Raw genomic sequence first — 17,957 nt, 5'->3', positions numbered from 1 at the left:
CCTCTATTAGGTCTCCTCTCATCCTACGTCTCTCCAAGGAGAAAGATCCTTTCTAAGCCCAGAAATTATGCACTTTAGCAACGTTCAGAATAACTAATTTGAAAGTATATCTTCTCATTTATTGATGTGGAGATGCCGGTATTGGACTTCCTTCCTGTTGGACTTTAACCTGATTTTGTGAGACTTCGTACTGTTCTCATTTATTGGCACTCCAACAATTGGAAGATGTCAAGTATATCAGGAATAGTAGCTGAGACTGATCCTCCTCTGGTTACTAGTTTTAAAATGTATTTGTATACCTGTAACACTCTCCTCTGAATGACAAAGGTTCTGAGTTTGTGGCCGCACCTCAGTGCTTGAGTACAAAAATCAAAGGTAACACTTCAAGTACGGTACTGAGGGAGCACCGTACTGTTGGAGGTGTTCGGTAGGGTTTTCCATGCAACCCGTTGCAAACGCCATTGGTCCATGGCGGGATCTTTTGGTCCCACCATTGTGAATAGGGTTTCCTGTTGAATTCACCCCTTGCTGCCATGAAGCCTGTGGTGCAGTGCACCATTGGTGGTACCAGAAGGTCCCGCCGGTGTGAATGGCCTGAAATTTCTGGCTTAAGTCTTTTAGATGAGACATTAAATCAAAGGCCCCTATCCCTGCTCTGATGGAAGTAGAAGATCCTCTTTCAAAGAGCAGGGAAATTATCCCTCAGTGTCCAGTTTTACACGTATTCCAACATTCCCAAAATAAAGCTCATCTGGTCATTATCACATTGCTGTTAGTAGGAGTTTGCTGGATGCATTTTTGTTGCAGTCTTTCCTACATTACAACAGTGATTACACTTCAAAGGCTGCAAAGTGCTTTGAGATGCCCAGCAATTGTGAAAGTTACAGCATAGATGCACGTCTTTCTTTCTGTAAAATAAGATGTCAATGAAATGTTGACCCATAATTGTAAACTAGCTTTGTGACAACTTATTAAAAACTGATGGCTTCGTCTGAACAGGCAGTTCGGGTTGAGTTGAGCATCAGAAAGTAGACTCAAGCCCTCTCAAGCTGATTAGATAATGCAGTGACTACAAAAGTGCATTCTACCAAATGTGCTTCCTCTACTTGTGGTATAAATAACAATTAAAACTCCTTGCCAACTGTAGGAAGTAAGTATGTTTTTATCGAGGCACAATACGATGAATAGCAATTGCTCGACAATCTTTTACACATGCAATCCTTTCGACTTTCTGACTGCTAAGTCTCTACCAGAAGTTTCAAGTGTACATTTATCAGTGAAATAAGACTTGAAAAGAACTCCCAAAGTATCTGGGGGAAATAAAAATCAGAAATGTGTAATTCTGTAATTGGGCTGCACATTTCTTTCTCTGTGCTAATGGAAAGTTTTAAAATTTATTTATTAGTGCAATAAGTAGGCTTACATTAACATGCAATGAAGTTACTGTGAAAATCCCGTAGTCGCCACACTCCGGCACCTGTTCGGGTACACTGAGGAAGAATTTTACATGGCCAATGCACTTAAACAGCACTCCTTTTGGAAGAAACTGGAGCACCCGGAGGAAACCCATGCAGACACGGGGAAAACATGCAGAAGTTTGACTGGCAGAATTTTCAACATTTCCTTCCAGCTTCTTATTGAAATAATCCATGATTGCTCTAAGTAATTGCTGTTGGAGGTGCAGTAAAGCAGTGAGATCGAAGTGTTCAGCCCAGTTCTCTCTTTCTCCCATGTTAGCCATCAGATTAGCCCTGAACAGATGACATGGTGATCAAACAGCTTGCTTTTTTTTCATCACAACGGCTTGTCTGATGGTGAAAGTAACTTTTCCTACACCTGCTCTGCACTTTTCATGATTTGGGAGTGTTAATCATTCAGCGTTTTGAAACCTTTCATTAACAGCAAAGCAAATCTCTGAATTTAAGCCAAATCTCAGTTCCAGTCTCCCCTGGGCAGTTTGAAGTTGGCAGAAGTTGATCAGTTTAAGTCACCAGAATACTTAAAGAAACTTTGTAATAAATGACTATTAAACTTCATCACTGAGGTTTTAGTTACAGTTAGGGTATTTAGATGATAAACTGTCATCCTTGGGGTTGCACGGCAGCAGAGTGGTTAGCACTACTGCCTCACAAAGCCAGGGGCCCGGGCTCGATTCCTGGCTTGGGTCACTGTCTATGTGGAGTCTGCACGTTCTCCCCATGTCTGCGTGGGTTTCCTCTGGGTGCTCCAGTTTCTTTCCACAGTCCAAAAGATGTGCTGGTTAGTTGCATTGGCCATGCTAAATTCTCCCTCAGTGTACCTGAACAGGTGCCAGAGTGTGGCGACTAGAGGATTTTCACAGTAACTTCATTGCGGTGTTAATGTAAGCCTACTTGTGACACTAATAAATAAACTTGAAAAGTTAAACTTAAACTTGGCTCTTTATTTGACTGATTTAAAAAGTTTAAATCATCATCACCTTAAACAAGCTTTATGCTTTTCTAAAATTCTTAAAGGAAGAGAAAGCATAATTCTCCTTTCCTGAAATCATTGGATAGATGATGGCTTTCAAAGAATCAGCGGTCTGTGTCCACATCTACACGCAAACATGTTGACACATGTAAATGCACTGAGGTGTTTTTCTTCCATATTCTAAGCTAAATATAGAACAAGATTTGACAAAACCATCAGAAAGACTTAATAGACCTCTTTTCAAATATTAACTGTTGGTTATGAGATGTAAAATATCTGACTTTTTTGAGGTTGATTAAAGGCAGACATGCAGCCTCAGCTGCGATAGTCGATGCATTTGTGACTGGTGCAGCGGCTCTCTTACCTGGATTTCAGAAGTGCATGTGTTGCATATTCTGCGTTTTCTATTTCTTTATTCTTTCATGGATTTGGGTGTTGCTAGCAAGGCCAGCATTTGTTGTCCTTCCCGACCTGCCCTTGAACTGAGTGGCTTGCTAGGCCATTTCAGAGGGCAGTTATGAGGGAATCACATTGTTGTGGGCCTGGAGTCACATGTAGGCCCGACCAGGTAAGGACAGCAGAATTTCTTCCCTAAAGGACATTAGTGAACAAGTATTCGAGAAGAGAAACAGACAAACTAAGTTGTCTCTCCCCCATTTGGATGATGTGCACCATCAAAGGTCTGAGTCAGCCTTTATTTGGCTCACATCCACCTTGGTTCACTGGTATCACCCTTGTCTCTGAGTTCAATCACGGTTTCAAGTCCTACTCCATAGACAAGAACATAGCTCTTCAGTGACACTCTTATGCAGTATTAACAAAGTGCTGCATTGTTAATCTGAAGCCCTGTCTATCTAATAGGTACAGTAAGAAGTCTCACAACACCAGGTTAAAGTCCAACAGGTTTATTTGGTAGCAAATACCATAAGCTTTCGGAGCACTGCTCCTTCGTCAGATGGAGTGGAAATGTGCTCTCAAACAGTGCAAACAGACAAAATCAAGTTGCAGAATACTGATTAGAATGCGAATCCTACAGCCAGCCAGGTCTTAAAGGTACAGACAATGTGGGTGGAGGGAACATTAAACACAGGTTAAAGAGATGTGTATTGTCTCCAGACAGAACAGCGAGTGAGATTCTACAAGCCCAGGAGGCAAGCTGTGGGGGTTACTGATAGTGTGACATAAATCCAACATCCCGGTTTAGGCCGTCCTCATGTGTGCAGAACTTGGCTATCAGTTTCTGCTCAGCGACTCTGCGCTGTCGTGTGTCGTGAAGGCCGCCTTGGAGAACGCTTACCTGAAGATCCAAGGCTGAATGCCCGTGACTGCTGAAGTGCTCCCCCACAGGAAGAGAACAGTCTTGCCTGGGGATTGTCGAGCGGTGTTCATTCATCCGTTGTCATAGCGTCTGCATGGTTTCCCCAATGTACCATGCCTCGGGACATCCTTTCCTGCAGCGTATCAGGTAGACAATGTTGGCCGAGTTGCAAGAGTAGGTACCGTGTACCTGGTAGATGGTGTTCTCACGTGAGATGATGGCATCCTACGGACAAGCCCTCCAAATACACAGGATCTGCTCGGATGAGGAGGATCGCAACAGACACCTCCAGACGCTGAAAGATGCCCTCATAAGAACAGGATATGTCGCTCGACTCATTGATCAACAGTTCCGACGCGCCACAGTGAAAAACCGCACCGACCTCCTCAGAAGACAAACACGAGACACGGTGGACAGAGTACCCTTCGTCGTCCAGTACTTCCCTGGAGCGGAGAAGCTACGGCATCTCCTCCGGAGCCTTCAACATGTCATTGATGAAGACGAACATCTCACCAAGGCCAGCCCCACACCCTCACTTCTTGCCTTCAAACAACCACGCAACCTCAAACAGACCATTGTCCGCAGCAAACTACCCAGCCTTCAGGAGAACAGTGACCACGACACCACACAACCCTGCCACAGCAACCTCTGCAAGACGTGCCGGATCATCAACATGGATGCCATCATCTCACGTGAGAACACCATCTACCAGGTACACGGTACCTACTCTTGCAACTCGGCCAACATTGTCTACCTGATACGCTGCAGGAAAGGATGTCCCGAGGCATGGTACATTTGGGAAACCATGCAGACGCTACGACAATGGATGAATGAACACCGCTCGACAATCACCAGGCAAGACTGTTCTCTTCCTGTGGGGGAGCACTTCAGCAGTCACGGGCATTCAGCCTCGGATCTTCAGGTAAGCGTTCTCCAAGGCGGCCTTCACGACACACGACAGCGCAGTCGCTGAGCAGAAACTGATAGCCAAGTTCCGCACACATGAGGACGGCCTAAACCGGGATGTTGGATTTATGTCACACTATCAGTAACCCCCACAGCTTGCCTCCTGGGCTTGCAGAATCTCACTCGCTGTTCTGTCTGGAGACAATACACATCTCTTTAGCCTGTGTTTAATGTTCCCTCCACCCACATTGTCTGTACCTTTAAGACCTGGCTGGCTGTAGGATTCGCATTCTAATCAGTATTCTGCAACTTGATTTTGTCTGTTTGCACTGTTTGAGAGCACACTTCCATTCCATCTGACGAAGGAGCAGTGCTCCGAAAGCTTATGGTATTTGCTACCAAATAAACCTGTTGGACTTTAACCTGGTGTTATGAGACTTCTTACTGTGTTCACCCCAGTCCAACGCCGGCATCTTCACATCATATCTAATAGGTAAACACAGTAAGAAGTTTAACAACACCAGGTTAAAGTCCAACACGTTTATTTGGTAGCAAAAGCCACACAAGCTTTCGGAGCCCCAAGCCCCTTCTTCAGGTGAGTGGGAATTTTGTTCTCAAACAGGGCATATAAAGACACAAACTCAATTTACATGAATAAAATGTGTTTACCCCAGTCCAACGCTGGCATCTCCACATCATATCTAATAGGTAGACATTAAAGATTCCATGACACTACTTAAAGAGAAGGGGTTCTTCGGATGTTGGGGCCACTACTTATGCATCAATCCACACCGTTGAAACAGATTATCTGATCATTTATCTCACTGCTATTTATGGGATCTTGTTGCTTAAATTGTCTGCCACATTTCTCTAAGTTACAACAGTAACTTGGAGTTTGGAATTTCCTGATTCATGAAAGCAATATATATGAATGGTAAATTATTTCTTTACCTGTCCATATTGTGTTAGTCCCTCAGCACCTGGCTTATATTCTTTATCAACCTCCCCCTGTTTCCTGTTATACATTGTTGATTATTAGCCTTCAGATATATATCCCTAGACTATTGCTTACGTCAAGTGTGGATGATGACACAGTGGAAATATATGGATTCTTTTATATGTTATTGGGTTCATATTGCTCTATGAAGAGAGTGACTAATGGTGCAACAGGGAAAACAGTATGTACCAAGTATCCAGCTGTTTTGCAGCTTTTACTTTGTGCAACAATGGAAACTAAGTCATTGGTTATCAGGCTTAGGTGCACCAGAGTTTGCATGAAGGTGGCCATCATTTTCACCGTAAAGTAGGTGGGCTTCAAGCTCTGAGCAAAACCCTATGCCATGTTGGTGCCAAAATCTCCATGCTCCTTGACAATCATGACAGGCTCTCTGTCAGGCCTGCCAATGCACCCAGCATTTCACTGGACATACCCATCAGCTTAAAGTTTATTTATTAGTGTCACAAGTAGGCTTACATTAACACTGCAATAAAGTTACTGCGAAAATCCCCTTGTCGACACACTCCGGCGCCTGATCGGGTAAACTGAGGGAATGAGAAAAAATTTAGCATGGCCAATGCACCTAACCAGCATGTCTTTCAGACTGTGGGAGGAAACCGGAGCATCTGAAGGAAACCCATGCAGACACGGAGAGAACGCGCAGACTCAAGCCGGGAATTGAACCCGGGTCCCTGGTGCTGTAAGGCAGCAGTGCTAACCACTGTGACACCGTGCCACCCATTTTCTTCTCTATATGTGCCCTGCTAGTCACTGGTATCATGTGCAGACTCTATCTGTGATCTCTCTCTCTCAAGCTTTCAACACCCTGTTGGCGCATAGGTCAGATTTCTGTTTGTTTCTGCAGCTAATTATTCTTGGAACAGGTCACTGGTCTGTCACCAAGGGTTTATAACTTGAGAGACACACCACATCAAGCATCACCAGACTCACACACAAAGATGAATTAAAAGGCAATCTAGCATGGCCAATCCACCTAACCTGCATGGCTTTGGACCACGGGGAAAACTGGAGCACCCAGAGGAAACCCGGGGAGAACATGCAAACTCCACACAGACAGATCCTATGCTGGAATTGAACTCGGGTGCCTGGCACTGTGAAGCAGCAGTGCTAACCACTGTGCTACTGTGCCACCCTTCTCTACTTATATGATATGCTCTAAAATATGTACATAGTCAGTATCTGTGCTAGAGACTGTGAGTGTGGGACTGGTGACTGTGTTTTGTCTTCCTCGCTGCTTTCTTGCTCATCTGCCTCTTATTGTTCCATCGCACTCTGGCTAGATTGCAGGTCCTGGGTATCTGAAAGGACAGTAAGGAGTCTAACAACACCCGGTTAAAGTCCAACAGGTTTATTTGGTAGCAAACGCCACTAGCTTTCGGAGCCCTGCTCCTTCGTCAGATGGAGTGGAAATCTGCTCTCAAACAGGGCACAGAAACACAAAATCAAGTTACAGAATACTGATTAGAATGCGAATCCCTACAACCAACCAGGTCTTAAAGGTACAGACAATGTGAGTGGAGGGAGCATTAAGCACAGCTTAAAGAGATGTGTATTGTCTCCAGACAGGACAACCTGTTTGAGAGCAGATTTCCACTCCATCTGACGAAGGAGCAGCGCTCCGAAAGCTAGTGGCGTTTGCTACCAAATAAACCTGTTGGACTTTAACCTGGTGTTGTTAGACTCCTTACTGTGTTTACCCTAGTCCAACACCGGCATTTCCACATCATATCTGAAAGGAGGCACTGGACTTGATGGGCTAAATGGTCTCTTTCTGTGTCGCGAAAACATTATGACTCTACGATGCCAAGAGAAAGGTACAGGGGTAAAATGGTGATGAGGGAAGGGGTGGAAGTCAACAACAAATAGCAAGAGAATTTCTCATACAACAAGGACTGATATTCATTAGCATTCATCTTCCATGGAAAACTCCATACTGTTTCACCCAGCAGGAGCTGACGCCATTGCCGGAATTTTACCTAGGCGGGCGAGGGTCACAGAACGGCATTCTCCGTTGACCTCGGGCGGGATCTAATGAGCGCGGGCAGGCGAGGCAGTAAAATTCTGGCACATTTGTCTGAACTTTGTCAGTCTGTCAATGAACTGGATGTTTGAACAATATATGTTGATATGTCTGAGTTAAATTATTATAAAAAATGAACACATCTGAACATCTGTGCTGCAGTCAGTAGGAAGGCCGGCCAACTTGACTCAGGACTACATTCAATATTGGACAGACCAGCCATGTTGGGGATTGTAAGTGTTTTCAGCCAAATCATGACCATATTGGCCTGAAGGATTTGGGCTGAAGTCGGAAGGAGAGTTGAGTTTGGTGACGTTGATTCAGGCCTACAACCAACCCCAGACACAGCAGCCATGTTAGGGATTGTAAGTTTCAGTCAGATCATAGTAACATTGGTCTAAGGGTTTTGTGAAGGTTTGCAGTGAAGCCTTGGTGTTACTCGCTGGTAAATTGTCATTTATTTCAGCCATATCTTGGTTATATTGGTCAGAGGATTTTTCCTTGAGATTTCAGGACAAGATGTGGTGTTTTGCCCGTGTTTTTCTAAGTTTAAGCCACAGTCGTAGTGACTTTGTGTCAGGTACTGGGTGCGGGTTGTTTTAAATTTTGGGTTTTATATGGTGGGGTCCTGGGGGAATGCAATAAAACGATTGTGTATGATCAGAGAAAACTTGTCCTGCTGGCCATTCTGTTCAAGCCATGCACACATGAATCTGCTGTCACAAAATTGGTTGTGGCGAGGGTCTCAGAGGAAGAAAGGGGAAACCTCTACACCAACAACACCCATTACCATTTTCTCTATAGGATGAGGAGATGCAGCTGTGTCTATCCCCTACCAATTAGGTACGGCAGCCTCAGGTTTTGTGCCAATGTGTCCTGCAAAAGAAAGGTAAGAGTGTCAGTGAGTGTTTGGGCGACGTGGCTATCATGACGGATAGTTAACAATATGTGTATGCAGCTAGATGCAAGTTTGAGTCATGCAGCAGTGCTAAGTGTGTGAGGGTGAAAAGAAACTATCAATGTGAGGTGTGAGTGCTGATTGATACAATTTGTTGGGAGCATGATAAATTGTGCAGCGTCTCAGCCTAGTTGTTTCGTCAATTCGATATGACATTTGAAGATGCATTCACTGACATTGACTACTCTTGTGAGGTCATTAAACTGCTTTCAACACTGCAAACCAGGATCTCAATGCTGCATTGTTGGCATTAACCATAACACTTGGCTGTCTCCACACCCTTTGCAGCAACTGTCAAGATGGTTCCCGGGCTCCGAGTGGATGAAGGGCATCTTTCCTCCTCCCCACTTCCTATACAAAGGGGGCGATCTTATCAAAAATATCCTAAGTGTCAAACGAGCGTGGAAACAGGAGAGAATTGTACTTTTTTTTGGGCAAGTTAAAAATCGAATCTTACCTCACCTTGAAGAAAAAATGAAGCAGGATCTGATTCCCGCCAGCAGGCGGAGGGGGCAGGACATAAGCTCGCCAAAAGCCGGCAACTTGCAGCAGAGGGTGCAATTGAGCATGTGCAGGTCTGTCTGTGTTCTGTGCAATAGCACAGAATGTGGAGATGCTGGCGTTGGACTGGGGTAAACACAGTAAGAAGTTTAACAACACCAGGTTAAAGTCCAACAGATTTATTTGGTAGCAAAAGCCACACAAGCTTGCGGAGCTCCAAGCCCCTTCTTCAGGTGAGTGGGAATTCTGTTCACAAACCAGGGCATATAAAGACACAGACTCAATTTACATGAATAATGGTTGGAATGCGAATACTTACAGCTAATCAAGTCTTTAAGATACAAACAACGTGAGTGGAGAGAGCATCAAGACAGGCTAAAAAGATGTGTATTGTCTCCAGACAAGACAGCCAGTGAATCTGTGCAGGTCCAGGCAAGCTGTGGGGGTTACAAATAGTGTGACATGAACCCAATATCCCGGTTGAGGCCGTCCTCGTGTGTGCGGAACTTGGCTATCAGTTTCTGCTCAGCGACTCTGCGCCGTCGTGTGTCGTGAAGGCCGCCTTGGAGAACGCTTACCCGAATATCAGAGGCCGAATGCCCATGACCGCTGAAGTGCTCCCCAACAGGAAGAGAACAGTCTTGCCTGGTGATTGTCGAGCGGTGTTCATTCATCCGTTGTCGCAGCGTCTGCATAGTTTCCCCAATGTACCATGCCTCGGGACATCCTTTCCTGCAGCGTATCAGGTAGACAACGTTGGCCGAGTTGCAAGAGTATGTGCCGTGTACCTGGTGGATGGTGTTCTCACGTGAGATGATGGCATCTGTGTCGATGATCCGGCACGTCTTGCAGAGGTTGCTGTGGCAGGGTTGTGTGATGTCGTGGTCACTGTTCTCCTGAAGGCTGGGTAGTTTGCTGCGGACAATGGTCTGTTTGAGGTTGTGCGGTTGTTTGAAGGCAAGAAGTGGGGGTGTGGGGATGGCCTTGGCGAGATGTTCGTCTTCATCAATGACATGTTGAAGGCTCCGGAGGAGATGCCGTATCTTCTCCGCTCCGGGGAAGCTCTGGACAACAAAGGGTACTCTGTCCACTGTGTCCCGTGTTTGTCTTCTGAGGAGGTCGGCGCGGTTCTTCGCTGTGGCGCGTTGGAACTATTGATCAATGAGGCGAGCGCTATATCCTGTTCTTATGAGGGCATCTTTCAGCGTCTGGAGGTGTCTGTTGCGATCCTCCTCATCTGAGCAGATCCTGTGTATTCGAAGGGCTTGTCCGCAGGGGGTGGCTTCTTTAACGTGTTTAGGGTGGAAGCTGGAGAAGTGGAGCATCGTGAGGTTATCCGTGGGCTTGCGGTACAGTGAGGTGCGGAGGTGACCGTCCTTAATGGAGATGCGTGTGTCCAAGAATGCAACCGATTCCGGAGAGTAGTCCATGGTGAGTCTGATGGTGGGATGGAACTTGTTGGTGTCATCATATAGTTGTTTCAGTGATTGTTCACCATGAGTCCAAAGGAAGAAAATGTCATTGATGTATCTAGTGTATAGCATCGGTTGAAGGTCCCGTGCGGTGAAGAAGTCTTGTTCGAACCTGTGCATGAGGATGTTGGCATATTGAGGTGCGAATTTGGTCCCCATGGCTGTTCCGTGTGTCTGGATGAAGAACTGGTTGTTGAAGGTGAAGATATTGTGGTCCAGGATGAAGCGGATGAGATGTAAAATTGCATCTGGAAACTGGCAGTTGTCGGCGCTGAGCACTGATAGCACAGAACACAGAGATCTGTCACTGCTTGTCCCCAGGTATAGCTGTCCTCTGCAGCTGATCGCCCTCCCTGCCCGCCCTCATTATTGCAGGCTCATGGCCAATCCCCCCAACAGCGCACTGATCAATTGCCCACATGGACCGGTTGCAGAGTTTGCATCATCTGCCCTGATCACATTTGCAGAGCGCACAGCATGCTCCCCCCGCACCCCCCCACCACCCCCAGTCACAGTTGCAGAGCATGCAGCCTTCGATCACCCCCCTCTCCCTCCCCAATTGACCTGGTCACTACAGACCCTGCCCCCTCCCAGTTGGCCCTGCCCCCCTTAGAACCCACCCCCTCTTTGGGTGCAAGGCTGATCTCGCCAGATATCCACTGGTCAGACCAGTTCCCCCCGCTCATCAGCTGGTGGGACGAGATGGTAAGATTGCCCCAAAAGGCATTCACTTCAGTGTCTGGGAAATGTGGGGCCTGTGCTCTCCCCGTTGCATCATTAGTTATGCTTCTCCCAACTAAAATTTCCTTCCACACTCAGTACCAGTATCTTCTCAGCCAGAATACACCTCTACTTCAAAAGGGGCAGTGTGGTTTTAAGGAGTAGATTATGCAGAAAAAATCCCAAATGATGTACATGCATATTAAAGTTTTAAATAAGACGTGTTTTCGAAAATGGACACACAAGCCAAAAGTGCTGAGCAAAGAGGTGGGACGCTGGCAGTGGTTAGTACTGCTCTCCCACAGTGCCAGGGACCTGGGTTTAATTCCAGCCTTAGGTTACTGTGTGGAGTTTGCATGTTCTTCCTGTGTCTATTTGGATTTCCTCTGGATGCCCTGGATTCCTCCTACAGTCCAAACATGTTAGGTGGATTGGTCATGCTAAATTGCCCCTAAATGTTGAAAAATGTATAAGCTAGGTGGATTGGCCATGGTTAAAGTGTGGGGTTACAGAGATAGAATGAGTGATTGGGCCTAGGAAAGATGTTCTTTCATAGAGTCAGTGCCGACTCGATGGGCCAGATGGCCTCTTTCTGCCCTGTAGGGATTCTATGGTTCTACAGCTCTATGGCTGAGGATGTAAATTCTGAGAATTTAAATTCTCTGTCTGAGTTGCTCCAGTGTGGATGATACTGGGAGACAATGAAATGTCACACCCTTTCTCAGGCAGATACTTGAAGGAAAAAAGCCTTGCAAATGTGAACTGCCATCTCCTATAGGGCTAATGGAAGCTGTTTATCATCTCAGTGGCAAATATATCCTTTAAGTTAACCCAGTTTATGATTTTCTGCCTTCCAGGAATATACAAGAGACTGGGGTAAAAAGCCAGCAGAAAAACCTGGTCAGTGTGGACAAGTGTTGTGTGTGTGACACAGAAACAAAATGGCAGCTGAGTCCCTCTGCTCTGGAAGGTAAATATACAAGTCTTGCTCTCTCTCTGAATACTGAAGCAAGCCAAGTCAACAAAGCCACAGCTAAACTGCAGGATCCTGGAATCTCAAAACCAACTACTCAAATGTTGAAGTCAGCACTACTGGAATCATGAATCTTAAATGGTTGCACTGTTGCACCATCTAGTCCCCAGGGGCAAGTCAAAGGCTGATTTGTATTTTTTTTAAACTTGTATTTGGACCCTCTTCTCATTTCTAATCTGTGTGAATGTATGTACATGTGTATTATTATGTTCCTCATGTTTAGTAATTAATAGCCTCACTCTTTCTTCAACTTGAGAAAGCCTGGTTAAATTGCCTCTTTTTAAAACATAAATACATTGGGACTGGGAAAAGATATCACAAGGGAAAGGACCCTTTTTGAAATAATCTTGTTGTGGTCGACCAAGGGGGTTGAATAAAGGAAGACAGTTCTTCCCTTCCCACTTGGGGGGGGGAGGGGGGCATAACAATTTGGGGGTATCACATTCATAATTTAACAAATTGGGGCTTATACTGAGGTTGTTCCCACAGAGTTAAAGTTAATTTATTCGTCACAAGTAGGCTTACATTAACAATGTAATGAAGTTACTGTGAAAACCCCCTACACGCTGGCGCCTGTTCGGATACACTGAGGGAGAATTTAGCGTGGACGATGCACCTAACCAGCACAACTTTCAGAATGTGGGAGGAAACCCATGCAGACATGGGGAAACTGTGCAAACTCTACACAGCACAAAGCATCACAACACCAGGTTAAAGTCCAACAGGTTTATTTGGAATTTTGAACTTTCGGAGCGCTGCTCCTTCATCAGGTGAGTGAGCAGCACTCCGAAAGCTCGTGATTCCAAATAAACCTGTTAGACTTTAACCTGGTGTTGTGAGACTTCTTACTGTGCCCACCCCAGTCCAATGCCGGCATCGCCACATCAAACTCCACACAGACAGTGACCCAAGCCAATAATTGAACCTGGGTCCACGGCACCGTGAGGCAGCAGTGCTAACTACTGTGCCACCATGCCGATGGAGGATAACAAATTTGGGGACCTCACCCAGGAACTAATCCTAACACAGTGCACGCTAGCTTCAAGTAGTTCTAGCCTTCCACAAATTAGGGACAGATGCTGTGTTGAACAACTATTCTATGATGAATTTATGGCTGGGCTGCACGCTACAATAAATTAAAATTAGCACGCAGCATGAAATTTGCATGGTGCTTACATGGGAAGCATTCATATGGGGTTAATCGTGCATTGCAGTTCCTGTGCCCATTTTTAGAGGCTATTGAATTTTGCCACCCAGTTTGTTAATCGCTTGTTTCCAAGTGTGACTGTTGATTTCTTGCTTCATAAGGGCACAGGAGTGCATCAAAACACATCATAATTTCACTGGTCGCTGAGCCAATTCTGTTCAACTGCAGATGACAATATTTCATGTTTAGTCTAATTAATTCATAACTTGTACAGGCAGATACTTGAAAGCTCAACAGCCAGATAAACACTTTTCTCCAAAACGTGGAGAGGCATTTGGTTCAGTGGCACATGAAGGGCTCTCATTTAAATTGTTTCATTCGTCAGGTTCATTCATTCACAATCGCAAATTCCTCCATCCAATCAATAACACTTTCTTTTAGGTGACTGAATTTTATTTTTACATTTTGCACGCTTTTGCTTTTAGTTTTACACTGTCTCTTACCTCTTTAGTATTCATGGCGGCTGCTCTTGGCAAGTGGAGCTCTTGTCGCCGAGGGGTAATAAACTGGTTCATCAAACATCAAGGGGGTGATTCTCCCAGCCCGCTGCACTGCTCTGGCAGTCACAGCGCGCTGGGAGACATCAGCGGAGACCATGTGTCGGGCTTCCCGCTGGGCGCCATGGCCTCCGCGCGTCTCCGGCCGCCGAATTTCCAGCGTCATCAGCTCTTCACCAGAAATCAGCACGGAGCTGAATAAATAATGTAAGTCCTGATTTACATCTGATTTGCGAGTCCAGGACTGAAGTCTTCAGGCCCGCTAGCAACTCCCCCCTGCCAGGTGTGTTTCACTCCAGCGGGGTTTACAACGGCTCCCCACTAGCGTGGAGCTGGCAGCCCAACCTCGCTGGAGTGTAGGAGGGCCATGGGTGCCTCCGAGGAAGTCGGGGGTAAGGGTGGGGTACTCCCGGGGCATCGGCAGCTTGGCAGTACCTGCCTGACTCGCTCGCACTGCCCAAGGGGCAAAGTTGCAATGCTCAGGAGGCACCTTGTCACTGCCCGCAGGGCATCGGGCAGTACCGAGGGGTGGAGCCACAGGGGGGATGGGGCTTATGGGGGGGGGGGAGCAGAGCCTCTCGGGGGAGATGGTGGGTCTGGGAGAATTCCACTGGCAATCTGCACTTTGGATCATTGATAGATGGAGGGAAGGGCTGATTGGGGCTGGCCATCGGGATGGGGTCAGCACTGCACAGCGGGTGGAGGTAGGGGGGGGGGGGGGGAGTCGGGGCTGGCCTGAAGAGATCGGGGGTCAGGGGATCGGAGGGCAGCGATGCTGTGTCGTGGGACTGCCCAGCGATCGAGCTAGCCAGTCATCGGGAGGCCGGCAATGCAGGGCTACCGCACATGTACCGATCTCGGCACTGACAGATCGGCGCATGCACAGTGGCCCGCTCAGTGCAATGCTGTTGGCCTCTCCAGCGGGAATACAATCCGCCCACAGATTTTCAGCGTGATTTGCGCTAGGGCTGTCTGTGATGCACAGAGTCGGGGAGATAATCCCGCTGAAAAATGCAGCGGGATTTATTCCAGTATTCACACAAATTCGGCACTTAGAATTTTTGGGGGAGAATTCCACCCTAAGTTCTTTTTTGAACATCTTCCCCTGATTATCTGTCATTTTCCCCTTTATCAGACTTGCACAGTTTACTGTGGACAATCTCTGTCTCTCCATATCAAAATCACCCTGACCTAAATCTTGAATTTAATCATTGCTTTGTTTTATTCCATTCAAACTTTCGATTGAATTTGATCCTGTTATAATAGTCATTGTATAAATGTCCATAAACTATTACACTGTTAATTAAATCTCGTTCATTACCCATGACTAGATCTAATATTATATGTCCGGTTGGTTCTACGACACATTAGAGTAAGATATTATGGTGCCCACTTTCCTGTATGTGATTGGGGGGAAAAGCTTTTAATGTCCTCTGCAGTCTATTGCAACCTGATAAACCAGGCACCAAAATGTACAAGCAAATTGTGAATATTTTGCAAGCACGTTTTTTGCCGAAGTATAGAAAAATATTGAACTTAACCGATTTGCAGACCTGTTTGCAGATGAGAACATTCAGAGAATACGGTGTACACGACAAAGCCAATGTTCTGAGGTGGACAATGAGAGCAGAAAAGCTGTCAGTGGAAGATGCAATGTTGTGATCGGGTGACATCTGAAAGCTGTGGGCAGCTTGACTTCTCACTTGCTCCCAATGAGCTTGTGACAAGAAAGGATGGTGAGGTATTTGTCTCCAGAGCACTGAGCTGACACGAGGTTTGATTAGCAACATCGAGGACAGCATGCCTGCATAATTACAGTTCAACCCGAAACAGATTCTCTTCCACTCGTGGCTCTGACCTGTTTACGTCCTCTCCCCACCTCTCTCTATCATTGGCTATGTAATGGTTAGTGGTGCATAGCTGTTTCTGCTCAGAGCCCATGTATTGATATCAGGCTCAATTACATGAAACCTCCTTAACAAGTAGCATGCTTGGCACTAAAGGAAGATATTTATGTGTGTCAAACAGAAGTGTTTATTTGATTCAGTTTGCTGTGGTAAGCTAAGTATACAAAGTGGAAGCAGCTGAGACTGAGTTAATTATGTGTATTATTATTGAGATTGCTTCCAGCATGGCATGTTGCCTGATTGTAGTATCTGATAAACTCTTCTCTCTGTCAGCAGGCTGCTTTTAATTTAATCCGTGCCCAGCACTGAAACTGAACTTGTTAGTAGAAAAGGAATCAGGTCATGCTCTCAAGAGTGTTTCACATGAGATTCCCAAATGATTATCACTGCATTGTACTCAAGCTCTTATCAGTATGAACTGCAGAAGTAGGGAAGGCTGTGAAGCAGAGATTTGAGGTTTTGTTAAACAGCACTTTGTATTTTAAATAGTATAACAGCTGTAAAAACCTAAAGGAATACAAAGTTGGCCCTGCTCGTTGTTGAGAAACATAGGCCTGAATGTTTAGGATGGCGAACAGTCAACGCCCGCCATCCTGGGAGTCAGCAGGGAATGCACTGTTATATATTTAAATGGTCACATGATTGCTTTAAGAGCTGATCACATGATTTGATGGTGCTGTCATTAGGGTGTTTCACAGGCTGCTGTTGAATTTCATTTTCTCCTCTGCACAGACAAAAAGCTCACAGAATAAACCTGTTGTGTGTTATTTTGAATCCACGTGTGCAGACTGTGTATTTTTCTTTTTGCTTAAAACCTACGCCCCCTAACATAGTTAGGACATTACAAAAAGAAAATTGGCAATGAGTCAAGATTTTGTTTAATCGAAAATGGCATGGTGGCACAGTGGTTAACACTTCTGCCTCACAGCGCCAGGGACCCGCGTTCGATTCCTGTCTGTGTGGAGTTTGCACTTTTTCCCCATATCTGGTTGGGTTTCCTCCGGGTGCTCCAGTTTCCTCCCACGGTCTAAAGATCTGAGGGTTAGGTGGATTGGCCATGCTAAATTGCCCCTTAGTGTCAGGGGGACTAACTAGGGTAAATGCATGGGGTTATGGGGATAGGGCCTGGGTGCGATTGTGGTCAATGCAGACTTGATGGGTTGAACGGCCTCCTTGTGCACTGTATGATTCTATGATAAATTTGAAAAGGAAATAAACATGGAAAAAATCTCCAAAGTAGTCCAAAAAATTGTCGATCCTCACACTTTGAATATTAGAAGGTTGGGAAAAATCAACAAGAGGATTAAAGATTAAAGAGCCAGTGAAGGAAGACAGTGAAGGAAGTAAGAACAAAAAAATCTTTGTGGTGTGGTTTTAAAAGAGGGGTTTTCTGATCAGTGAAGTATGAAACTCCCGGAAGTATCTGGCAGATTTGAAAAGAAGAGATGCTTTGCTATATGGATGGGGCCATTTGAGAATACATCAAGTCAGCAGCCTCCAGGGTAAAATGGAAAACAGTAAAATGGAAAAACATATACTGAGTAGTCTTGAGTTCTTCATGCCTAATAGAGAAATGGTGGGTGAATAAAGATCCATGGATACTTTCAATGAAGAAAATGAATTACGGAGTTCCTATGCAGAACGTTTTCAGTACTTTGTACAAGAAAATTGAAATTGAGTTTTTCATACCAGATTTTCTCAGTATAATAGGAAGTAAAATCTACAATTTGCTCTGGAACTTGGTTCATCCAGAAAAGCCAAGAACCAAAACTTATGATGACTTGACAAAGATCCTTGAAGAGCATTAATCTTCAAAGCCACTGATCATTACACAACGGTTCAGGTTCCACCCAATAAATCAAGTGGAAGGCAAAAGCTTTGCGGCAATCTTAAAATGGTTGACACAACAATGTGAATTTGGTGAGTCATTAGAAGATACCCTTCGATGT

The sequence above is a fragment of the Mustelus asterias genome, chromosome 7 (genome assembly GCF_964213995.1).
Source record: "Mustelus asterias chromosome 7, sMusAst1.hap1.1, whole genome shotgun sequence".
NCBI lineage: Eukaryota > Metazoa > Chordata > Chondrichthyes > Carcharhiniformes > Triakidae > Mustelus > Mustelus asterias.
This window is presented reverse-complemented; position numbering follows the sequence as displayed.